The sequence below is a fragment of the Lithobates pipiens genome, unplaced genomic scaffold (genome assembly GCF_037356315.1).
Source record: "Lithobates pipiens isolate NorthernLeopardFrog02 unplaced genomic scaffold, aLitPip1_a1.2 Scaffold_30, whole genome shotgun sequence".
In the NCBI taxonomy this organism is placed as follows: Eukaryota; Metazoa; Chordata; class Amphibia; order Anura; family Ranidae; genus Lithobates; species Lithobates pipiens.
Genome location: NW_027507791.1, coordinates 177,502,799 through 177,520,118, shown reverse-complemented (window position 1 = coordinate 177,520,118; position 17,320 = coordinate 177,502,799). Strand labels below are relative to the sequence as shown.

The window sequence follows — 17,320 nt, the reverse complement described above, 5'->3', positions numbered from 1 at the left end:
CAACATAATGGAAAAAAGCCTACGGCACCTGGTATTCCCAGGCGGTCTCCCATCCAGGTACTAACCAGGCCCGACCCTGATTGGCATCCGAGGTCAGACGAGATTGAGCGCATTCAGGGTGATGTGGCCGTAGGCGATCTTGCACCCTACTTACAACTCTCTTAACAAAAGCCAAGGTGGTCACCTCGGGCAATCGAGAGGAAAAATACAGCAGGTCGCCAAAGCCAACAACATAATGGAAAAAAGCCTACGGCACCTGGTATTCCCAGACGGTCTCCCATCCAGGTACTAACCAGGCACGACCCTGCTTAGCATCCGAGATCAGATGAGATCGAGCGCATTAAGGGTGATGTGGCCGTAGGCAACCTTGCACCCTACTTGCAACTCTCTTGACAAAAGCCAAGGTGGTCACCTCGGGCAATCGAGAGGAAAAATACAGCAGGTCCCCAAAGCCAACAACATAATGGAAAAAAGCCTACGGCACCTGGTATTCCCAGGCGGTCTACCATCCAGGTACTAACCAGGCCCGACCCTGCTTAGCATCCGAGATCAGACGAGATCGAGCGCATTCAGGGTGATGTGGCCGTAGGTGATCTTGCACCCTACTTACAACTCTCTTGACAAAAGCCAAGGTGGTCACCTCAGGCAATAGAGAGGAAAAATACAGCAGGTCGCCAAAGCCAACAAGATAATGGAAAAAAGCCTACGGCACCTGGAATTCCCAGGCGGTCTCCCATCCAGGTACTAACCAGGCCCGACCCTGCTTAGCATCCGAGTTCAGACGAGATCGAGCGCATTCAGGGTGATGTGATTGTAGGTGATCTTGCACCCTACTTACAACTCTCTTGACAAAAGCCAAGGTGGTCACCTCGGGCAATCGAGTGGAAAAATACAGCAGGTCGTCAAAGCCAACAAGATAATGGAAAAAAGCCTACGGCACCTGGAATTCCCAGGCGGTCTCCCATCCAGGTACTAACCAGACCCGACCCTGCTTAGCAACCGAGATCAGACGAGATCGAGCACATTCAGGGTGATGTGGCCATAGGCAATCTTGCACCCTACTTACAACTCTCTTAACAAAAGCCAAGGTGGTCACCTCAGGCAATCGAGAGGAAAAATACAGCAGGTCGCCAAAGCCAACAGCATAATGGAAAAAAGCCTACGGCACCTGGTATTCCCAGGCGGTCTCCCATCCAGGTACTAACCAGGCACGACCCTGCTTAGCATCCGAGATCAGACGAGATCGAGCGCTTTCAGGGTGATGTGGCCGTAGGCAATCTTGCACCCTACTTGCAACTCTCTTGACAAAAGCCAAGGTGGTCACCTCGGGCAATCGAGAGGAAAAATACAGCAGGTCGCCAAAGCCAACAACATAATGGAAAAAAGCCTACGGCACCTGGTATTCCCAGGCGGTCTCCCATCCAGGTACTAACCAGGCCTGGTCCTGCTTAGCATCCGAGATCAGACGAGATCGAGTGCATTCAGGGTGATGTAGCCGTAGGCGATCTTGCCCCCTACTTACAACTCTCTTGACAAAAGCCAAGGTAGTCACCACGGGCAATCGAGAGGAAAAATACAGCAGGTCGCCAAAGCCAACAACATAATGGAAAAAAGCCTACGGCACCTGGTATTCCCAGGTGGTCTCCCATCCGGGTACTAACCAGGCCCGACCCTGCTTAGCATCCGAGATCAGACAAGATCGAGCGCATTCAGGGTGATGTAGCCGTAGGCGATCTTGCACCCTACTTACAACTCTCTTGACAAAAGCCAAGGTGGTCACCTCGGGCAATCAAGTGGAAAAATACAGCAGGTCGCCAAAGCCAACAACATAATGGAAAAAAGCCTACGGCACCTGGTATTCCCAGGCGGTCTCCCATCCAGGTACTAACCAGGCCCAACCCTGCTTAGCATCCGAGATCAGACGAGATCGAGCGCATTCAGGGTGATGTGGCCATAGGCGATTTTGCACCCTACTTACAACTCTCTTGACAAAAGCCAAGGTGGTCACCTCGGGCAATCGAGAGGAAAAATACAGCAGGTCACCAAAGCCAACAACATAATGGAAAAAAGCCTACGGCACCTGGTATTCCCAGGCGGTCTCCCAACCAGGTACTAACCAGGCCCGACACCCTGCTTAGCATCCGAGATCAGACGAGATCGAGCGCATTCAGGGTGATGTGGCTGTAGGCGATCTTGCACCCTACTTACAACTCTCTTGACAAAAGCCAAGGTGGTCACCTCGGGCAATCGAGAGGAAAAATACAGCAGGTCGCCAAAGCCAACAACATAATGGAAAAAAGCCTACGGCACCTGGTATTCCCAGGCGGTCTCCCATCCAGGTACTAACCAGGACCGACCCTGCTTAACATGCGAGATCAGACGAGATTGAGTGCATTCAGGGTGATGTGGCCGTAGGCGATCTTGCACCCTACTTACAACTCTCTTGACAAAAGCCAAGGTGGTCACCTCGGGCAATCGAGAGGAAAAATACAGCAGGTCGCCAAAGCCAACAACATAATGGAAAAAAGCCTACGGCATCTGGTATTCCCAGGCGGTCTGCCATCCAGGTACTAACCAGGCCCGACCCTGCTTAGCATCCGAGATCAGACAAGATCGAGCGCATTCAGGGTGATGTGGTCGTAGGCGATCTTGCAACCTACTTACAACTCTCTTAACAAAAGCCAAGGTGGTCACCTCGGGCAATCGAGAGGAAAAATACAGCATTTCGCCAAAGCCAACAACATAATGGAAAAAAGCCTACGGCACCTGGTATTCCCAGGCGGTCTTCCATCGAGGTACTAACCAGGCCGGACCCTGCTTAGCATCCGAGATCAGACAAGATAAAGTGCATTCAGGGTGATGTGGCTGTAGGTGATGTTGCACCCTACTTACAACTCTCTTGACAAAAGCCAAGGTGGTCACCTCGGGCAATCGAGAGGAAAAATACAGCAGGTCGCCAAAGCCAACAACATAATGGAAAAAAGCCTACGGCACCTGGTATTCCCAGGCGGTCTCCCATCCGGGTACTAACCAGACCCGACCCTGCTTAGCAACCGAGATCAGACGAGATCGAGCGCATTCAGGGTGATGTGGCCATAGGCGATCTTGCACCCTACTTACAACTCTCTTGACAAAAGCCAAGGTGGTCACCTCGGGCAATCGAGAGGAAAAATACAGCAGGTCGCCAAAGCCAACAACATAATGGAAAAAAGCCTACGGCACCTGGTATTCCCAGGCGGTCTCCCATCCAGGTACTAACCAGGCCCGAGCCTGTTTAGCATCCGAGATCAGATGAGATCAAGCGCATTCAGGGTGATGTGGCCGTAGGCAATCTTGCCCCTTACTTACAACTCTCTTGACAAAAGCCAAGGTGGTCACCTCGGGCAAACGAGAGGAAAAATACAGCAGGTCGCCAAAGCCAACAACATAATGGAAAAAAGCCTACGGCACCTGGTATTCCCAGGCGGTCTCCCATCCAGGTACTAACCAGGCCTGATCCTGCTTAGCATCCGAGATCAGACTAGATCGAGTACATTTAGGGTGATGTGGCCGTAGGCGATCTTGTGCCCTACTTACAACTCTCTTGACAAAAGCCAAGGTGGTCACCTCAGGCAATCGAGAGGAAAAATACAGCAGGTCGCCAAAGCCAACAACATAATGGAAAAAAGCCTACGGCACCTGGTATTCCCAGGCGGTCTCCCATCCGGGTACTAACCAGGCCTGACCCTGCTTAGCATCCGAGATCAGACGAGATCGAGCGCATTCAGGGTGATGTTGCCGTAGGCGATCTTGCACCCTACTTACAACTCTCTTGACAAAAGCCAAGGTGGTCACCTCGGGCAAGCGAGAGGAAAAATACAGCAGGTCGCCAAAGCCAACAACATAATGGAAAAAAGCCTACAGCACCTGGTATTCCCAGGCGGTCTCCCATCCAGGTACTAACCAGGCCTGAATCTGCTTAGCATCCGAGATCAGACGAGATCGAGCGCACTCAGGGTGATGTGGCCGTAGGCAATCTTGCACCCTACTTACAACTCTCTTGACAAAAGCCAAGATGGTCACCTCGGGCAATCGAGAGGAAAAATACAGCAGGTCGCCAAAGCCAACAACATAATGGAAAAAAGCCTATGGCACCTGGTATTCCCAGGCGGTCTGCCATCCAGGTACTAACCAGGCCCGACCCTGCTTAGCATCCGAGATCAGACGAGATCGAGCGCATTCAGGGTGATGTGGCCGTAGTCGATCTTGCACCCTACTTACAACTCTCTTGACAAAAGCCAAGGTGGTCACCTCGGGCAATCAAGTGGAAAAATACAGCAGGTCGCCAAAGCCAACAACATAATGGAAAAAAGCCTACGGCACCTGGTATTCCCAGGCGGTCTCCCATCCAGGTACTAACCAGGCCCAACCCTGCTTAGCATCCGAGATCAGACGAGATCGAGCGCATTCAGGGTGATGTGGCCATAGGCGATCTTGCACCCTACTTACAACTCTCTTGACAAAAGCCAAGGTGGTCACCTCGGGCAATCGAGAGGAAAAATACAGCAGGTCACCAAAGCCAACAACATAATGGAAAAAAGCCTACGGCACCTGGTATTCCCAGGCGGTCTCCCAACCAGGTACTAACCAGGCCCGACACCCTGCTTAGCATCCGAGATCAGACGAGATCGAGCGCATTCAGGGTGATGTGGCTGTAGGCGATCTTGCACCCTACTTACAACTCTCTTGACAAAAGCCAAGGTGGTCACCTCGGGCAATCGAGAGGAAAAATACAGCAGGTCGCCAAAGCCAACAACATAATGGAAAAAAGCCTACGGCACCTGGTATTCCCAGGCGGTCTCCCATCCAGGTACTAACCAGGCCCGACCCTGCTTAACATGCGAGATCAGACTAGATTGAGTGCATTCAGGGTGATGTGGCCGTAGGCGATCTTGCACCCTACTTACAACTCTCTTGACAAAAGCCAAGGTGGTCACCTCGGGCAATCGAGAGGAAAAATACAGCAGGTCGCCAAAGCCAACAACATAATGGAAAAAAGCCTACGGCATCTGGTATTCCCAGGCGGTCTGCCATCCAGGTACTAACCAGGCCCGACCCTGCTTAGCATCCGAGATCAGACAAGATCGAGCGCATTCAGGGTGATGTGGTCGTAGGCGATCTTGCAACCTACTTACAACTCTCTTGACAAAAGCCAAGGTGGTCACCTCGGGCAGTCGAGAGGAAAAATACAGCAGGTCGCCAAAGCCAACAACATAATGGAAAAAAGCCTACGGCACCTGGTATTCCCAGGCGGTCTTCCATCGAGGTACTAACCAGGCCGGACCCTGCTTAGCATCCGAGATCAGACGAGATAAAGTGCATTCAGGGTGATGTGGCTGTAGGTGATGTTGCACCCTACTTACAACTCTCTTGACAAAAGCCAAGGTGGTCACCTCGGGCAATCGAGAGGAAAAATACAGCAGGTCGCCAAAGCCAACAACATAATGGAAAAAAGCCTACGGCACCTGGTATTCCCAGGCGGTCTCCCATCCGGGTACTAACCAGGCCCGACCCTGCTTAGCAACCGAGATCAGACGAGATCGAGCGCATTCAGGGTGATGTGGCCGTAGGCGATCTTGCACCCTACTTACAACTCTCTTGACAAAAGCCAAGGTGGTCACCTCGGGCAATCGAGAGGAAAAATACAGCAGGTCGCCAAAGCCAACAACATAATGGAAAAAAGCCTACGGCACCTGGTATTCCCAGGCGGTCTCCCATCCAGGTACTAACCAGGCCCGAGCCTGTTTAGCATCCGAGATCAGATGAGATCAAGCGCATTCAGGGTGATGTGGCCGTAGGCAATCTTGCCCCTTACTTACAACTCTCTTGACAAAAGCCAAGGTGGTCACCTCGGGCAAACGAGAGGAAAAATACAGCAGGTCGCCAAAGCCAACAACATAATGGAAAAAAGCCTACGGCACCTGGTATTCCCAGGCGGTCTCCCATCCAGGTACTAACCAGGCCTGATCCTGCTTAGCATCCGAGATCAGACTAGATCGAGTACATTTAGGGTGATGTGGCCGTAGGCGATCTTGTGCCCTACTTACAACTCTCTTGACAAAAGCCAAGGTGGTCACCTCAGGCAATCGAGAGGAAAAATACAGCAGGTCGCCAAAGCCAACAACATAATGGAAAAAAGCCTACGGCACCTGGTATTCCCAGGCGGTCTCCCATCCGGGTACTAACCAGGCCCGACCCTGCTTAGCATCCAAGATCAGACGAGATCGAGCGCACTCAGGGTGATGTGGCCGTAGGCAATCTTGCACCCTACTTACAACTCTCTTGACAAAAGCCAAGATGGTCACCTCGGTCAATCGAGAGGAAAAATACAGCAGGTCGCCAAAGCCAACAACATAATGGAAAAAAGCCTATGGCACCTGGTATTCCCAGGCGGTCTGCCATCCAGGTACTAACCAGGCCCGACCCTGCTTAGCATCCGAGATCAGACGAGATCGAGCGCATTCAGGGTGATGTGGCCGTAGTCGATCTTGCACCCTACTTACAACTCTCTTGACAAAAGCCAAGGTGGTCACCTCGGGCAATGGAGAGGAAAAATACAGCAGGTCGCCAAAGCCAACAACATAATGGAAAAAAGCCTACGGCACCTGGTATTCCCAGGCGGTCTCCCATCCAGGTACTAACCAGGCCTGATCCTGCTTAGCATCCGAGATCAGACTAGATCGAGTACATTTAGGGTGATGTGGCCGTAGGCGATCTTGCACCCTACTTACAACTCTCTTGACAAAAGCCAAGGTGGTCACCTCGGGCAATCGAGAGGAAAAATACAGCAGGTCGCCAAAGCCAACAACATAATGGAAAAAAGCCTACAGCACCTGGTATTCCCAGGCGGTCTCCCATCCAGGTACTAACCAGGCCTGAATCTGCTTAGCATCCGAGATCAGACGAGATCGAGCGCACTCAGGGTGATGTGGCCGTAGGCAATCTTGCACCCTACTTACAACTCTCTTGACAAAAGCCAAGATGGTCACCTCGGGCAATCGAGAGGAAAAATACAGCAGGTCGCCAAAGCCAACAACATAATGGAAAAAAGCCTACGGCACCTGGTATTCCCAGGCGGTCTGCCATCCAGGTACTAACCAGGCCCGACCCTGCTTAGCATCCGAGATCAGACGAGATCGAGCGCATTCAGGGTGATGTGGCCGTAGTCGATCTTGCACCCTACTTACAACTCTCTTGACAAAAGCCAAGGTGGTCACCTCGGGCAATGGAGAGGAAAAATACAGCAGGTCGCCAAAGCCAACAACATAATGGAAAAAAGCCTACGGCACCTGGTATTCCCAGGCGGTCTCCCATCGAGGTACTAACCAGGCCGGACCCTGCTTAGCATCCGAGATCAGACGAGATAAAGTGCATTCAGGGTGATGTGGCTGTAGGTGGTGTTGCACCCTACTTACAACTCTCTTGACAAAAGCCAAGGTGGTCACCTCGGGCAATCGAGAGGAAAATACAGCAGGTCGCCAAAGCCAACAACATAATGGAAAAAAGCCTACGGCACCTGGTATTCCCAGGCGGTCTCCCATCCAGGTACTAACCAGGCCTGAATCTGCTTAGCATCCGAGATCAGACGAGATCGAGCGCACTCAGATGATGTGGCCGTAGGCAATCTTGCACCCTACTTACAACTCTCTTGACAAAAGCCAAGATGGTCACCTCGGGCAATCGAGAGGAAAAATACAGCATGTCGCCAAAGCCAACAACATAATGGAAAAAAGCCTACGGCACATGGTATTCCCAGGCGGTCTCCCATCCAGGAACTAACCAGGCCCGACCCTGCTTAGCATCCGAGATCAGACGAGATCTAGCGCATTCAGGGTGATGTGGCCGTAGGCGATCTTGCACCCTACTTACAACTCTCTTGACAAAAGCCAAGGTGGTCACCTCGGGCAATCGAGAGGAAAAATACAGCAGGTCGCCAAAGCCAACAACATAATGGAAAAAAGCCTACAGCACCTGGTATTCCCAGGCGGTCTCCCATCCAGGTACTAACCAGGCCTGAATCTGCTTAGCATCCGAGATCAGACGAGATCGAGCACACTCAGGGTGATGTGGCCGTAGGCAATCTTGCACCCTACTTACAACTCTCTTGACAAAAGCCAAGATGGTCACCTCGGGCAATCGAGAGGAAAAATACAGCAGGTCGCCAAAGCCAACAACATAATGGAAAAAAGCCTACGGCACCTGGTATTCCCAGGCGGTCTCCCATCCAGGTACTAGCCAGGCCCAACCCTGCTTAGCATCCGAGATCAGACGAGATCGAGCGCATTCAGGGTGATGTGGCCGTAGGCGATCTTGCACCCTACTTACAACTCTCTTGACAAAAGCCAAGGTGGTCACCTCGGGCAAGCGAGAGGAAAAATACAGCAGGTCGCCAAAGCCAACAACATAATGGAAAAAAGCCTACAGCACCTGGAATTCTCAGGCGGTCTCCCATCCAGGTACTAAGCAGGCCCGAATCTGCTTAGCATCCGAGATCAGACGAGATCGAGCACATTCAGGGTGATGTGGCCGTAGGCGATCTTACACCCTACTTACAACTCTCTTGACAAAAGCCAAGGTGGTCACCTCGGGCAATCGAGAGGAAAAATACAGCAGGTTGCCAAAGCCAACAACATAATGGAATAAAGCCTACGGCACCTGGTATTCCCAGGCGGTCTCCCATCCAGGTACTAACAAGGCCCGACCCTGCTTAGCATCCGAGATCAGACGAGATCGAGTGCATTCAGGGTGATGTGGCCGTAGGCGATCTTGCACCCTACTTACAACTCTCTTGGCAAAAGCAAAGGTGGTCACCTCAGGCAATCGAGAGGAAAAATACAGCAGGTCGCCAAAGCCAACAACATAATGGAAAAAAGGCTACGGCACCTGGTATTCCCAGGCGGTCTCCCATCCGGGTACTAACCAGGCCCGACCCTGCTTGGCATCCGAGATCAGACGAGATCGAGCGCATTCAGGGTGATGTGGCCGTAGGCGATCATGCACCCTACTTAAAACTCTCTTGACAAAAGCCAAGGTGGTCACCTCGGGCAATCGAGAGGAAAAATACAGCAGGTCGCCAAAGCCAACAACATAATGGAAAAAAGCCTACAGCACCTGGTATTCCCAGGCGGTCTCCCATCCAGGTACTAACCAGGCCTGAATCTGCTTAGCATCCGAGATCAGACGAGATCGAGCGCACTCAGGGTGATGTGGCCGTAGGCAATCTTGCACCCTACTTACAACTCTCTTGACAAAAGCCAAGATGGTCACCTCGGGCAATCGAGAGGAAAAATACAGCAGGTCGCCAAAGCCAACAACATAATGGAAACAAGCCTACGGCACCTGGTATTCCCAGGCGGTCTCCCATCCAGGTACTAACCAGGCCCGAGCCTGTTTAGCATCCGAGATCAGATGAGATCAAGCGCATTCAGGGTGATGTGGCCGTAGGCAATCTTGCCCCTTACTTACAACTCTCTTGACAAAAGCAAAGGTGGTCACCTCGGGCAAACGAGAGGAAAAATACAGCAGGTCGCCAAAGCCAACAACATAATGGAAAAAAGCCTACGGCACATGGTATTCCCAGGCGGTCTCCCATCCAGGTACTAACCAGGCCTGAATCTGCTTAGCATCCGAGATCAGACGAGATCGAGCACACTCAGGGTGATGTGGCCGTAGGCAATCTTGCACCCTACTTACAACTCTCTTGACAAAAGCCAAGATGGTCACCTCGGGCAATCGAGAGGAAAAATACAGCAGGTCGCCAAAGCCAACAACATAATGGAAAAAAGCCTACGGCACCTGGTATTCCCAGGCGGTCTCCCATCCAGGTACTAACCAGGCCCGACCCTGCTTAGCATCCGAGATCAGACGAGATCGAGCGCATTCAGGATGATGTGGCCATAGGCGATCTTGCACCCTACTTACAACTCTCTTGACAACAGCCAAGGTGGTCACCTCGGGCAATCGAGAGGAAAAATACAGCAGGTCGCCAAAGCCAACAACATAATGGAAAAAAGCCTACGGCACCTGGTATTTCCAGGCGGTCTCCCATCCAGGTACTAACCAGGCCCGACCCTGCTTAGCATCCGAGATCAGACGAGATCGAGTTCATTCAGGGTGATGTGGACGTAGGCGATCTTGCACCCTACTTACAACTCTCTTGACAAAAGCCAAGGTGGTCACCTCGGGCAATCGAGAGGAAAAATACAGCAGGTCGCCAAAGAAAACAACATAATGGAAAAAAGCCTACAGCACCTGGAATTCTCAGGCGGTCTCCCATCCAGGTACTAAGCAGGCCCGAATCTGCTTAGCATCCGAGATCAGACGAGATCGAGCGCATTCAGGGTGATGTGGCCGTAGGCGATCTTACACCCTACTTACAACTCTCTTGACAAAAGTCAAGGTGGTCACCTCGGGCAATCGAGAGGAAAAATACAGCAGGTTGCCAAAGCCAACAACATAATGGAATAAAGCCTACGGCACCTGGTATTCCCAGGCGGTCTCCCATCCAGGTACTAACAAGGCCCGACCCTGCTTAGCATCCGAGATCAGAAGAGATCGAGTGCATTCAGGGTGATGTGGCCGTAGGCGATCTTGCACCCTACTTACAACTCTCTTGGCAAAAGCAAAGGTGGTCACCTCGGGCAATCGAGAGGAAAAATACAGCAGGTCGCCAAAGCCAACAACATAATGGAAAAAAGCCTACGGCACCTGGTATTCCCAGGCGGTCTCCCATCGAGGTACTAACCAGGCCCAAACCTGCTTAGCATCCGAGATCAGACGAGATTGAGCGCACTCAGGGTGATGTGGCCGTAGGCGATCTTGCATCCTACTTACAACTCTCTTGACAAAAGCCAAGGTGGTCACCTCGGGCAATCGAGAGGAAAAATACAGCAGGTCGCCAAAGCCAACAACATAATGGAAAAAAAGCCTACGGCACCTGGTATTCCCAGGCGTTCTCCCATCCAGGTACTAACCAGGCCCGAACCTGCTTAGCATCCGAGATCAAACGAGATCGAGCGCACTCAGGGTTATGTGGCCGTAGGCGAACTTGCACCCTACTTACAACTCTCTTGACAAAAGCCAAGGTGGTCACCTCGGGCAATCGAGAGGAAAAATACAGCAGGTCGCCAAAGCCAACAACATAATGGAAAAAAGCCTATGGCACCTGGTATTCCCAGGCGGTCTGCCATCCAGGTACTAACCAGGCCCGACCCTGCTTAGCATCCGAGATCAGACAAGATCGAGCGCATTCAGGGTGATGTGGCCGTAGGCGATCTTGCACCCTACTTACAACTCTCTTGACAAAAGCCAAGGTGGTCACCTCGGGCAATCGAGAGATAAAATACAGCAGGTCGCCAAAGCCAACAACATAATGGAAAAAAGCCTATGGCACCTGGTATTCCCAGGCGGTCTGCCATCCAGGTACTAACCAGGCCCGACCCTGCTTAGCATCCGAGATCAGACAAGATCGAGCGCATTCAGGGTGATGTGGCCGTAGGCAATCTTGCACCCTACTTACAACTCTCTTGACAAAAGCCAAGGTGGTCACCTCGGGCAATCGAGAGGAAAAATACAGCAGGTTGCCAAAGCCAACAACATAATGGAAAAAAGCCTACGGCACCTGGTATTCCCAGGCGGTCTCCCATCCAGGTACTAACCAGGCCCGACACCCTGCTTAGCATCCAAGATCAGATGAGTTAGAGCGCATTCAGGGTGATGTGGCCGTAGGCGATCTTGCACCCTACTTACAACTCTCTTGACAAAAGCCAAGGTGGTCACCTCGGGCAATCGAGAGGAAAAATACAGCAGGTCGCCAAAGCCAACAACATAATGGAAAAAAGCCTACGGCACCTGGTATTCCCAGGCGGTCTCCAATCCAGGTACTAACCAGGCCCGACCCTGCTTAGCATCTGAGATCAGACGAGATCGAGCGCATTCAGGGTGATGTGGCTGTAGATGACCTTGCACCCTACTTACAACTCTCTTGACAAAAGCCAAGGTGGTCACCTCGGGCAATCGAGAGGAAAAATACAGCAGGTCGCCAAAGCCAACAACATAATGGAAAAAAGCCTACGGCACCTGGTATTCCCAGGCGGTCTCCCATGCAGGTACTAACCAGGCCTGACCCTGCTTAGCATCCGAGATCAGACGAGATCGAGCGCATTCAGGGTGATGTTGCCGTAGGTGATCTTGCACCCTACTTACAACTCTCTTGACAAAAGCCAAGGTGGTCACCTCGGGCAATCAGGAGGAAAAATACAGCAGGTCGCCAAAGCCAACAACATAATGGAAAAAAGCCTACGGCACCTGGTATTCCCAGGCGGTCTCCAATCCAGGTACTAACCAAGCCCGACCCTGCTTAGCATCTGAGATCAGACGAGATCGAGCGCATTCAGGGTGATGTGGCTGTAGGTGATCTTGCACCCTACTTACAACTCTCTTGACAAAAGCCAAGGTGGTCACCTCGGGCAATCGAGAGGAAAAATACAGCAGGTCGCCAAAGCCAACAACATAATGGAAAAAAGCCTACGGCACCTGGTATTCCCAGGCAGGTACTAACCAGGCCTGACCCTGCTTAGCATCCGAGATCAGACGAGATCGAGCGCATTCAGGGTGATGTTGCCGTAGGTGATCTTGCACCCTACTTACAACTCTCTTGACAAAAGCCAAGGTGGTCACCTCGGGCAATCAGGAGGAAAAATACAGCAGGTCGCCAAAGCCAACAACATAATGGAAAAAAGCCTACGGCACCTGGTATTCCCAGGCGGTCTCCAATCCAGGTACTAACCAAGCCCGACCCTGCTTAGCATCTGAGATCAGACGAGATCGAGCGCATTCAGGGTGATGTGGCTGTAGGTGATCTTGCACCCTACTTACAACTCTCTTGACAAAAGCCAAGGTGGTCACCTCGGGCAATCAGGAGGAAAAATACAGCAGGTCGCAAAAGCCAACAACATAATGGAAAAAAGCCTACGGCACCTAGTATTCCCAGACGTTCTCCCATCCAGGTACTAATCAGGCCCGACCCTGCTTAGCATCCGAGATCAGACGAGATCGAGCGCATTCAGGGTGATGGGGCCGTAGGCGATCTTGCACCCTACTTACAACTCTCTTGACAAAAGCCAAGGTGGTCACCTCGGGCAATCGAGGCGAAAAATACAGCAGGTCGCCAAAGCCAACAACATAATGGAAAAAAGCATACGGCACCTGGTATTCCCAGGCGGTCTCCCATCCAGGTACTAACCAGGCCCAACCCTGCTTAGCATCCGAGATCAGACGAGATCGAGCACATTCAGGGTGATGTGGCTGTAGGCGATCTTGCACCCTACTTACAACTCTCTTGACAAAAGCCAAGGTGGTCACCTCGGGCAATCGAGAGGAAAAATACAGCAGGTCGCCAAAGCCAACAACATAATGGAAAAAAGCCTACGGCACCTGGTATTCCCAGGCGGTCTCCCATCCAGGTACTAACCAGGCCTGACCCTGCTTAGCATCCGAGTTCAGACGAGATCGAGCGCATTCAGGGTGATGTGGCCGTAGGCAATCTTTGCACCCTACTTACAACTCTCTTGACAAAAGCCAAGGTGGTCACCTCGGGCAATCGTGGCGAAAAATACGGCAGGTCGCCAAAGCCAACAACATAATGGAAAAAAGCCTACGGCACCTGGTATTCCCAGGCGGTCTCCCATCCAGGTACTAACCAGGCCCAACCCTGCTTAGCATCCGAGATCAGACGAGATCGAGCACATTCAGGGTGATGTGGCTGTAGGCGATCTTGCACCCTACTTACAACTCTCTTGACAAAAGCCAAGGTGGTCACCTCGGGCAATCGAGAGGAAAAATACAGCAGGTCGCCAAAGCCAACAACATAATGGAAAAAAGCCTACGGCACCTGGTATTCCCAGGCGGTCTCCCATCCAGGTACTAACCAAGCCCGACCCTGCTTAGCATCCGAGATCAGATGAGATCGAGCGCATTCAGGGTGATGTGGCCGTAGGCGATCTTGCACCCTACTTACAACTCTCTTGACAAAAGCCAAGGTGGTCACCTCGGGCAATCGAGAGGAAAAATACAGCAGGTCGCCAAAGCCAACAACATAATGGAAAAAAGCCTACGGCACCTGGTATTCCCAGGTTGTCTCCCACCCAGGTACTAAGCAGGCCCGACCCTGCTTAGCATCTGAGATCAGACTAGATCGAGCGCATTCAGGGTGATGTCGCCGTAGGCGATCTTGCACCCTACTTACAACTCTCTTGACAAAAGCCAAGGTGGTCACCTCGGGCAATCGAGAGGAAAAATACAGCAGGTCGCCAAAGCCAACAACATAATGGAAAAAAGCCTACGGCACCTGGTATTCCCAGGCGGTCTCCCATCCAGGTACTAACCAAGCACGACCCTGCTTAGCATCCGAGATCAGACGAGATCGAGCGCATTCAGGGTGATGTGGCCGTAGGCGAGCTTGCACCCTACTTACAACTCTCTTGACAAAAGCCAAGGTGGTCACCTCGGGCAATCGAGAGGAAAAATACAGCAGGTCGCCAAAGCCAACAACATAATGGAAAAAAGCCTACGGCACCTGGTATTCCCAGGCGGTCTCCCATCCAGGTACTAACCAGGCACGACCCTGCTTAGCATCCGAGATCAGACGAGATCGAGCGCATTCAGGGTGATGTGGCCATAGGCGATCTTGCCCCCTACTTACAACTCTCTTGACAAAAGCCAAGGTGGTCACCTCGGGCAATCGAGGCGAAAAATACAGCAGGTCGCCAAAGCCAACAACATAATGGAAAAAAGCCTATGGCACCTGGTATTCCCAGGCGGTCTCCCATCCAGGTACTAACCAAGCCCGACCCTGCTTAGCATCCGAGATCAGATGAGATCGAGCGCATTCAGGGTGATGTGGCCGTAGGCGATCTTGCACCCTACTTACAACTCTCTTGACAAAAGCCAAGGTGGTCACCTCGGGCAATCGAGAGGAAAAATACAGCAGGTCGCCAAAGCCAACAACATAATGGAAAAAAGCCTACGGCACCTGGTATTCCCAGGTTGTCTCCCACCCAGGTACTAACCAGGCCCGACCCATCTTAGCATCTGAGATCAGACTAGATCGAGCGCATTCAGGGTGATGTCGCCGTAGGCGATCTTGCACCCTACTTACAACTCTCTTGACAAAAGCCAAGGTGGTCACCTCGGGCAATCGAGAGGAAAAATACAGCAGGTCGCCAAAGCCAACAACATAATGGAAAAAAGCCTACGGCACCTGGTATTCCCAGGCGGTCTCCCATCCAGGTACTAACCAAGCACGAACCTGCTTAGCATCCGAGATCAGACGAGATTGAGCGCATTCAGGGTGATGTGGCCGTAGGCGAGCTTGCACCCTACTTACAACTCTCTTGACAAAAGCCAAGGTGGTCACCTCGGGCAATCGAGAGGAAAAATACAGCAGGTCGCCAAAGCCAACAACATAATGGAAAAAAGCCTACGGCACCTGGTATTCCCAGGCGGTCTCCCATCCAGGTACTAACCAGGCCTGACCCTGCTTTGCATCCGAGTTCAGACGAGATCGAGCGCATTCAGGGTGATGTGGCCGTAGGCAATCTTTGCACCCTACTTACAACTCTCTTGACAAAAGCCAAGGTGGTCACCTCGGGCAATCGAGGCGAAAAATACAGCAGGTCGCCAAAGCCAACAACATAATGGAAAAAAGCCTACGGCACCTGGTATTCCCAGGCGGTCTCCCATCCAGGTACTAACCAGGCCCAACCCTGCTTAGCATCCGAGATCAGACGAGATCGAGCACATTCAGGGTGATGTGGCTGTAGGCGATCTGGCACCCTACTTACAACTCTCTTGACAAAAGCCAAGGTGGTCACCTAGGGCAATCGAGAGGAAAAATACAGCAGGTCGCCAAAGCCAACAACATAATGGAAAAAAGCCTACGGCACCTGGTATTCCCAGGCGGTCTCCCATCCAGGTACTAACCAGGCCCGACCCTGCTTCCCATACGAGATCAGACGAGATCGAGCGCATTCAGGGTGATGTGGCCGTAGGCGATTTTGCACCCTACTTACAACTCTCTTGACAAAAGCCAAGGTGGTCACCTCAGGCAATTGAGAGGAAAAATACAGCAGGTCGCCAAAGCCAACAATATAATGGAAAAAAGCCTACGGCACCTGGTATTCCCAGGCGGTCTCCCATCCAGGTACTAACCAGGCGTGACCCTGCTTAGCATCCGAGATCAGACGAGATTGAGCGCATTCAGGGTGATGTGGCCGTAGGTGATCTTGCACCCTACTTACAACTCTCTTGACAAAAGCCAAGGTGGTCACCTCGTGCAATCGAGAGGAAAAATACAGCAGGTCGCCAAAGCCAACAACATAATGGAAAAAAGCCTACGGCACCTGGTATTCCCAGGCGGTCTCCCATCCAGGTACAGGCCAGGCCCGACCTTGCTTAGCATCCGAGATCAGACGAGATCGAGCGCATTCAGGGTGATGTGGCCGTAGGCGATCTTGCACCCTACTTACAACTCTCTTGACAAAAGCCAAGGTGGTCACCTCGGGCAATCAAGAGGAAAAATACAGCAGGTTGCCAAAGCCAACAACATAATGGAAAAAAGCCTATGGCATCTGGTATTCCCAGGCGGTCTCCCATCCAGGTACTAACCAGGCCCGACCCTGCTTAGCATCCGAGATCAGACGAGATCTAGCGCTTTCAGGGTGATGTGGCCATAGGCGATCTTGCACCCTACTTACAACTCTCTTGACAAAAGCCAAGGTGGTCACCTCGGGCAATCGAGAGGAAAAATACAGCAGGTCGCCAATGCCAACAACATAATGGAAAAAAGCCTACGGCACCTGGTATTTCCAGGTGGTCTCCCATCCAGGTACTAACCAGGCACGACCCTGCTTAGCATCCGAGATCAGACGAGATCGAGCGCATTCAGGGTGATGTGGCTGTAGGCGATTTTGCACCCTACTTACAACTCTCTTGACAAAAGCCAAGGTGGTCACCTCAGGCAATTGAGAGGAAAAATACAGCAGGTCGCCAAAGCCAACAATATAATGGAAAAAAGCCTACGGCACCTGGTATTCCCAGGCGGTCTCCCATCCAGGTACTAACCAGGCGTGACCCTGCTTAGCATCCGAGATCAGACGAGATTGAGCGCATTCAGGGTGATGTGGCCGTAGGTGATCTTGCACCCTACTTACAACTCTCTTGACAAAAGCCAAGGTGGTCACCTCGTGCAATCGAGAGGAAAAATACAGCAGGTCGCCAAAGC

General features: G+C 52.0%; 33 non-coding genes and 42 pseudogenes across 33 annotated transcripts; all 75 read right to left on the bottom strand.

The window, feature by feature from the left end:
* Positions 1-16: 16 nt before the first annotated feature.
* Positions 17-135, bottom strand: LOC143944569 (5S ribosomal RNA; annotated as a pseudogene).
* A 109-nt stretch (positions 136-244) lies between these two features.
* LOC143950940 (5S ribosomal RNA) lies at positions 245-363 on the bottom strand. The gene has a single exon (XR_013266259.1). It is a non-coding gene; the product is annotated as a 5S ribosomal RNA (ribosomal RNA).
* A 109-nt stretch (positions 364-472) lies between these two features.
* Positions 473-591, bottom strand: LOC143952369 (5S ribosomal RNA). Its single transcript, XR_013267552.1, has one exon. It is a non-coding gene; the product is annotated as a 5S ribosomal RNA (ribosomal RNA).
* A 109-nt stretch (positions 592-700) lies between these two features.
* On the bottom strand, positions 701-819 carry LOC143944009 (5S ribosomal RNA; annotated as a pseudogene).
* Positions 820-928: 109 nt separating this feature from the next.
* LOC143954570 (5S ribosomal RNA) lies at positions 929-1,047 on the bottom strand. The gene has a single exon (XR_013269549.1). It is a non-coding gene; the product is annotated as a 5S ribosomal RNA (ribosomal RNA).
* Positions 1,048-1,156: 109 nt separating this feature from the next.
* LOC143944266 (5S ribosomal RNA) lies at positions 1,157-1,275 on the bottom strand. The gene has a single exon (XR_013265011.1). It is a non-coding gene; the product is annotated as a 5S ribosomal RNA (ribosomal RNA).
* A 109-nt stretch (positions 1,276-1,384) lies between these two features.
* Positions 1,385-1,503, bottom strand: LOC143954709 (5S ribosomal RNA). The gene has a single exon (XR_013269672.1). It is a non-coding gene; the product is annotated as a 5S ribosomal RNA (ribosomal RNA).
* A 109-nt stretch (positions 1,504-1,612) lies between these two features.
* Positions 1,613-1,731, bottom strand: LOC143952735 (5S ribosomal RNA). The gene has a single exon (XR_013267883.1). It is a non-coding gene; the product is annotated as a 5S ribosomal RNA (ribosomal RNA).
* A 109-nt stretch (positions 1,732-1,840) lies between these two features.
* Positions 1,841-1,959, bottom strand: LOC143943638 (5S ribosomal RNA). The gene has a single exon (XR_013264953.1). It is a non-coding gene; the product is annotated as a 5S ribosomal RNA (ribosomal RNA).
* Positions 1,960-2,068: 109 nt separating this feature from the next.
* Positions 2,069-2,189, bottom strand: LOC143945523 (5S ribosomal RNA; annotated as a pseudogene).
* Positions 2,190-2,298: 109 nt separating this feature from the next.
* On the bottom strand, positions 2,299-2,417 carry LOC143954416 (5S ribosomal RNA). Its single transcript, XR_013269410.1, has one exon. It is a non-coding gene; the product is annotated as a 5S ribosomal RNA (ribosomal RNA).
* A 109-nt stretch (positions 2,418-2,526) lies between these two features.
* LOC143946525 (5S ribosomal RNA) lies at positions 2,527-2,645 on the bottom strand (annotated as a pseudogene).
* Positions 2,646-2,754: 109 nt separating this feature from the next.
* LOC143949508 (5S ribosomal RNA) lies at positions 2,755-2,873 on the bottom strand (annotated as a pseudogene).
* A 109-nt stretch (positions 2,874-2,982) lies between these two features.
* LOC143953633 (5S ribosomal RNA) lies at positions 2,983-3,101 on the bottom strand. Its single transcript, XR_013268697.1, has one exon. It is a non-coding gene; the product is annotated as a 5S ribosomal RNA (ribosomal RNA).
* A 109-nt stretch (positions 3,102-3,210) lies between these two features.
* Positions 3,211-3,329, bottom strand: LOC143953421 (5S ribosomal RNA). The gene has a single exon (XR_013268505.1). It is a non-coding gene; the product is annotated as a 5S ribosomal RNA (ribosomal RNA).
* A 109-nt stretch (positions 3,330-3,438) lies between these two features.
* LOC143946893 (5S ribosomal RNA) lies at positions 3,439-3,557 on the bottom strand (annotated as a pseudogene).
* A 109-nt stretch (positions 3,558-3,666) lies between these two features.
* LOC143953597 (5S ribosomal RNA) lies at positions 3,667-3,785 on the bottom strand. Its single transcript, XR_013268664.1, has one exon. It is a non-coding gene; the product is annotated as a 5S ribosomal RNA (ribosomal RNA).
* A 109-nt stretch (positions 3,786-3,894) lies between these two features.
* On the bottom strand, positions 3,895-4,013 carry LOC143946307 (5S ribosomal RNA; annotated as a pseudogene).
* A 109-nt stretch (positions 4,014-4,122) lies between these two features.
* On the bottom strand, positions 4,123-4,241 carry LOC143943901 (5S ribosomal RNA; annotated as a pseudogene).
* Positions 4,242-4,350: 109 nt separating this feature from the next.
* Positions 4,351-4,469, bottom strand: LOC143943626 (5S ribosomal RNA). The gene has a single exon (XR_013264952.1). It is a non-coding gene; the product is annotated as a 5S ribosomal RNA (ribosomal RNA).
* A 109-nt stretch (positions 4,470-4,578) lies between these two features.
* On the bottom strand, positions 4,579-4,699 carry LOC143945522 (5S ribosomal RNA; annotated as a pseudogene).
* A 109-nt stretch (positions 4,700-4,808) lies between these two features.
* LOC143943438 (5S ribosomal RNA) lies at positions 4,809-4,927 on the bottom strand (annotated as a pseudogene).
* Positions 4,928-5,036: 109 nt separating this feature from the next.
* Positions 5,037-5,155, bottom strand: LOC143946524 (5S ribosomal RNA; annotated as a pseudogene).
* Positions 5,156-5,264: 109 nt separating this feature from the next.
* On the bottom strand, positions 5,265-5,383 carry LOC143948809 (5S ribosomal RNA; annotated as a pseudogene).
* A 109-nt stretch (positions 5,384-5,492) lies between these two features.
* LOC143950506 (5S ribosomal RNA) lies at positions 5,493-5,611 on the bottom strand. Its single transcript, XR_013265867.1, has one exon. It is a non-coding gene; the product is annotated as a 5S ribosomal RNA (ribosomal RNA).
* A 109-nt stretch (positions 5,612-5,720) lies between these two features.
* LOC143953420 (5S ribosomal RNA) lies at positions 5,721-5,839 on the bottom strand. Its single transcript, XR_013268504.1, has one exon. It is a non-coding gene; the product is annotated as a 5S ribosomal RNA (ribosomal RNA).
* A 109-nt stretch (positions 5,840-5,948) lies between these two features.
* Positions 5,949-6,067, bottom strand: LOC143946892 (5S ribosomal RNA; annotated as a pseudogene).
* Positions 6,068-6,176: 109 nt separating this feature from the next.
* On the bottom strand, positions 6,177-6,295 carry LOC143952922 (5S ribosomal RNA). The gene has a single exon (XR_013268052.1). It is a non-coding gene; the product is annotated as a 5S ribosomal RNA (ribosomal RNA).
* A 109-nt stretch (positions 6,296-6,404) lies between these two features.
* On the bottom strand, positions 6,405-6,523 carry LOC143943900 (5S ribosomal RNA; annotated as a pseudogene).
* A 109-nt stretch (positions 6,524-6,632) lies between these two features.
* LOC143946891 (5S ribosomal RNA) lies at positions 6,633-6,751 on the bottom strand (annotated as a pseudogene).
* Positions 6,752-6,860: 109 nt separating this feature from the next.
* Positions 6,861-6,979, bottom strand: LOC143946306 (5S ribosomal RNA; annotated as a pseudogene).
* A 109-nt stretch (positions 6,980-7,088) lies between these two features.
* On the bottom strand, positions 7,089-7,207 carry LOC143953074 (5S ribosomal RNA). Its single transcript, XR_013268190.1, has one exon. It is a non-coding gene; the product is annotated as a 5S ribosomal RNA (ribosomal RNA).
* A 109-nt stretch (positions 7,208-7,316) lies between these two features.
* Positions 7,317-7,435, bottom strand: LOC143948224 (5S ribosomal RNA; annotated as a pseudogene).
* A 108-nt stretch (positions 7,436-7,543) lies between these two features.
* LOC143944984 (5S ribosomal RNA) lies at positions 7,544-7,661 on the bottom strand (annotated as a pseudogene).
* A 109-nt stretch (positions 7,662-7,770) lies between these two features.
* Positions 7,771-7,889, bottom strand: LOC143945384 (5S ribosomal RNA; annotated as a pseudogene).
* Positions 7,890-7,998: 109 nt separating this feature from the next.
* LOC143947123 (5S ribosomal RNA) lies at positions 7,999-8,117 on the bottom strand (annotated as a pseudogene).
* Positions 8,118-8,226: 109 nt separating this feature from the next.
* Positions 8,227-8,345, bottom strand: LOC143951316 (5S ribosomal RNA). Its single transcript, XR_013266600.1, has one exon. It is a non-coding gene; the product is annotated as a 5S ribosomal RNA (ribosomal RNA).
* A 109-nt stretch (positions 8,346-8,454) lies between these two features.
* Positions 8,455-8,573, bottom strand: LOC143947345 (5S ribosomal RNA; annotated as a pseudogene).
* A 109-nt stretch (positions 8,574-8,682) lies between these two features.
* On the bottom strand, positions 8,683-8,801 carry LOC143950957 (5S ribosomal RNA). The gene has a single exon (XR_013266274.1). It is a non-coding gene; the product is annotated as a 5S ribosomal RNA (ribosomal RNA).
* Positions 8,802-8,910: 109 nt separating this feature from the next.
* On the bottom strand, positions 8,911-9,029 carry LOC143953577 (5S ribosomal RNA). The gene has a single exon (XR_013268646.1). It is a non-coding gene; the product is annotated as a 5S ribosomal RNA (ribosomal RNA).
* Positions 9,030-9,138: 109 nt separating this feature from the next.
* On the bottom strand, positions 9,139-9,257 carry LOC143946305 (5S ribosomal RNA; annotated as a pseudogene).
* Positions 9,258-9,366: 109 nt separating this feature from the next.
* Positions 9,367-9,485, bottom strand: LOC143953419 (5S ribosomal RNA). Its single transcript, XR_013268503.1, has one exon. It is a non-coding gene; the product is annotated as a 5S ribosomal RNA (ribosomal RNA).
* A 109-nt stretch (positions 9,486-9,594) lies between these two features.
* On the bottom strand, positions 9,595-9,713 carry LOC143948241 (5S ribosomal RNA; annotated as a pseudogene).
* A 109-nt stretch (positions 9,714-9,822) lies between these two features.
* LOC143950951 (5S ribosomal RNA) lies at positions 9,823-9,941 on the bottom strand. The gene has a single exon (XR_013266269.1). It is a non-coding gene; the product is annotated as a 5S ribosomal RNA (ribosomal RNA).
* Positions 9,942-10,050: 109 nt separating this feature from the next.
* LOC143943959 (5S ribosomal RNA) lies at positions 10,051-10,169 on the bottom strand (annotated as a pseudogene).
* Positions 10,170-10,278: 109 nt separating this feature from the next.
* LOC143946567 (5S ribosomal RNA) lies at positions 10,279-10,397 on the bottom strand (annotated as a pseudogene).
* Positions 10,398-10,506: 109 nt separating this feature from the next.
* On the bottom strand, positions 10,507-10,625 carry LOC143952063 (5S ribosomal RNA). The gene has a single exon (XR_013267276.1). It is a non-coding gene; the product is annotated as a 5S ribosomal RNA (ribosomal RNA).
* Positions 10,626-10,734: 109 nt separating this feature from the next.
* LOC143944659 (5S ribosomal RNA) lies at positions 10,735-10,853 on the bottom strand (annotated as a pseudogene).
* A 110-nt stretch (positions 10,854-10,963) lies between these two features.
* On the bottom strand, positions 10,964-11,082 carry LOC143947590 (5S ribosomal RNA; annotated as a pseudogene).
* A 109-nt stretch (positions 11,083-11,191) lies between these two features.
* On the bottom strand, positions 11,192-11,310 carry LOC143944423 (5S ribosomal RNA; annotated as a pseudogene).
* Positions 11,311-11,419: 109 nt separating this feature from the next.
* On the bottom strand, positions 11,420-11,538 carry LOC143944422 (5S ribosomal RNA; annotated as a pseudogene).
* Positions 11,539-11,647: 109 nt separating this feature from the next.
* On the bottom strand, positions 11,648-11,768 carry LOC143946175 (5S ribosomal RNA; annotated as a pseudogene).
* A 109-nt stretch (positions 11,769-11,877) lies between these two features.
* Positions 11,878-11,996, bottom strand: LOC143947545 (5S ribosomal RNA; annotated as a pseudogene).
* Positions 11,997-12,105: 109 nt separating this feature from the next.
* Positions 12,106-12,224, bottom strand: LOC143944703 (5S ribosomal RNA; annotated as a pseudogene).
* Positions 12,225-12,333: 109 nt separating this feature from the next.
* Positions 12,334-12,452, bottom strand: LOC143947762 (5S ribosomal RNA; annotated as a pseudogene).
* Positions 12,453-12,777: 325 nt separating this feature from the next.
* On the bottom strand, positions 12,778-12,896 carry LOC143947761 (5S ribosomal RNA; annotated as a pseudogene).
* A 109-nt stretch (positions 12,897-13,005) lies between these two features.
* Positions 13,006-13,124, bottom strand: LOC143945631 (5S ribosomal RNA; annotated as a pseudogene).
* Positions 13,125-13,233: 109 nt separating this feature from the next.
* On the bottom strand, positions 13,234-13,352 carry LOC143954247 (5S ribosomal RNA). The gene has a single exon (XR_013269256.1). It is a non-coding gene; the product is annotated as a 5S ribosomal RNA (ribosomal RNA).
* Positions 13,353-13,461: 109 nt separating this feature from the next.
* LOC143950677 (5S ribosomal RNA) lies at positions 13,462-13,580 on the bottom strand. Its single transcript, XR_013266022.1, has one exon. It is a non-coding gene; the product is annotated as a 5S ribosomal RNA (ribosomal RNA).
* A 110-nt stretch (positions 13,581-13,690) lies between these two features.
* Positions 13,691-13,809, bottom strand: LOC143952156 (5S ribosomal RNA). The gene has a single exon (XR_013267360.1). It is a non-coding gene; the product is annotated as a 5S ribosomal RNA (ribosomal RNA).
* Positions 13,810-13,918: 109 nt separating this feature from the next.
* LOC143945059 (5S ribosomal RNA) lies at positions 13,919-14,037 on the bottom strand. The gene has a single exon (XR_013265083.1). It is a non-coding gene; the product is annotated as a 5S ribosomal RNA (ribosomal RNA).
* A 109-nt stretch (positions 14,038-14,146) lies between these two features.
* Positions 14,147-14,265, bottom strand: LOC143948278 (5S ribosomal RNA; annotated as a pseudogene).
* A 109-nt stretch (positions 14,266-14,374) lies between these two features.
* On the bottom strand, positions 14,375-14,493 carry LOC143951110 (5S ribosomal RNA). The gene has a single exon (XR_013266412.1). It is a non-coding gene; the product is annotated as a 5S ribosomal RNA (ribosomal RNA).
* A 109-nt stretch (positions 14,494-14,602) lies between these two features.
* LOC143950703 (5S ribosomal RNA) lies at positions 14,603-14,721 on the bottom strand. The gene has a single exon (XR_013266046.1). It is a non-coding gene; the product is annotated as a 5S ribosomal RNA (ribosomal RNA).
* A 109-nt stretch (positions 14,722-14,830) lies between these two features.
* Positions 14,831-14,949, bottom strand: LOC143951762 (5S ribosomal RNA). Its single transcript, XR_013267003.1, has one exon. It is a non-coding gene; the product is annotated as a 5S ribosomal RNA (ribosomal RNA).
* A 109-nt stretch (positions 14,950-15,058) lies between these two features.
* LOC143948991 (5S ribosomal RNA) lies at positions 15,059-15,177 on the bottom strand (annotated as a pseudogene).
* Positions 15,178-15,286: 109 nt separating this feature from the next.
* Positions 15,287-15,405, bottom strand: LOC143945429 (5S ribosomal RNA; annotated as a pseudogene).
* Positions 15,406-15,514: 109 nt separating this feature from the next.
* LOC143952228 (5S ribosomal RNA) lies at positions 15,515-15,633 on the bottom strand. The gene has a single exon (XR_013267425.1). It is a non-coding gene; the product is annotated as a 5S ribosomal RNA (ribosomal RNA).
* A 110-nt stretch (positions 15,634-15,743) lies between these two features.
* Positions 15,744-15,862, bottom strand: LOC143952155 (5S ribosomal RNA). Its single transcript, XR_013267359.1, has one exon. It is a non-coding gene; the product is annotated as a 5S ribosomal RNA (ribosomal RNA).
* Positions 15,863-15,971: 109 nt separating this feature from the next.
* LOC143952594 (5S ribosomal RNA) lies at positions 15,972-16,090 on the bottom strand. The gene has a single exon (XR_013267756.1). It is a non-coding gene; the product is annotated as a 5S ribosomal RNA (ribosomal RNA).
* A 109-nt stretch (positions 16,091-16,199) lies between these two features.
* Positions 16,200-16,318, bottom strand: LOC143945952 (5S ribosomal RNA; annotated as a pseudogene).
* A 109-nt stretch (positions 16,319-16,427) lies between these two features.
* LOC143954329 (5S ribosomal RNA) lies at positions 16,428-16,546 on the bottom strand. Its single transcript, XR_013269331.1, has one exon. It is a non-coding gene; the product is annotated as a 5S ribosomal RNA (ribosomal RNA).
* A 109-nt stretch (positions 16,547-16,655) lies between these two features.
* On the bottom strand, positions 16,656-16,774 carry LOC143943556 (5S ribosomal RNA; annotated as a pseudogene).
* A 109-nt stretch (positions 16,775-16,883) lies between these two features.
* LOC143954929 (5S ribosomal RNA) lies at positions 16,884-17,002 on the bottom strand (annotated as a pseudogene).
* A 109-nt stretch (positions 17,003-17,111) lies between these two features.
* Positions 17,112-17,230, bottom strand: LOC143945951 (5S ribosomal RNA; annotated as a pseudogene).
* Between the last annotated feature and the right edge of the window lie 90 nt (positions 17,231-17,320).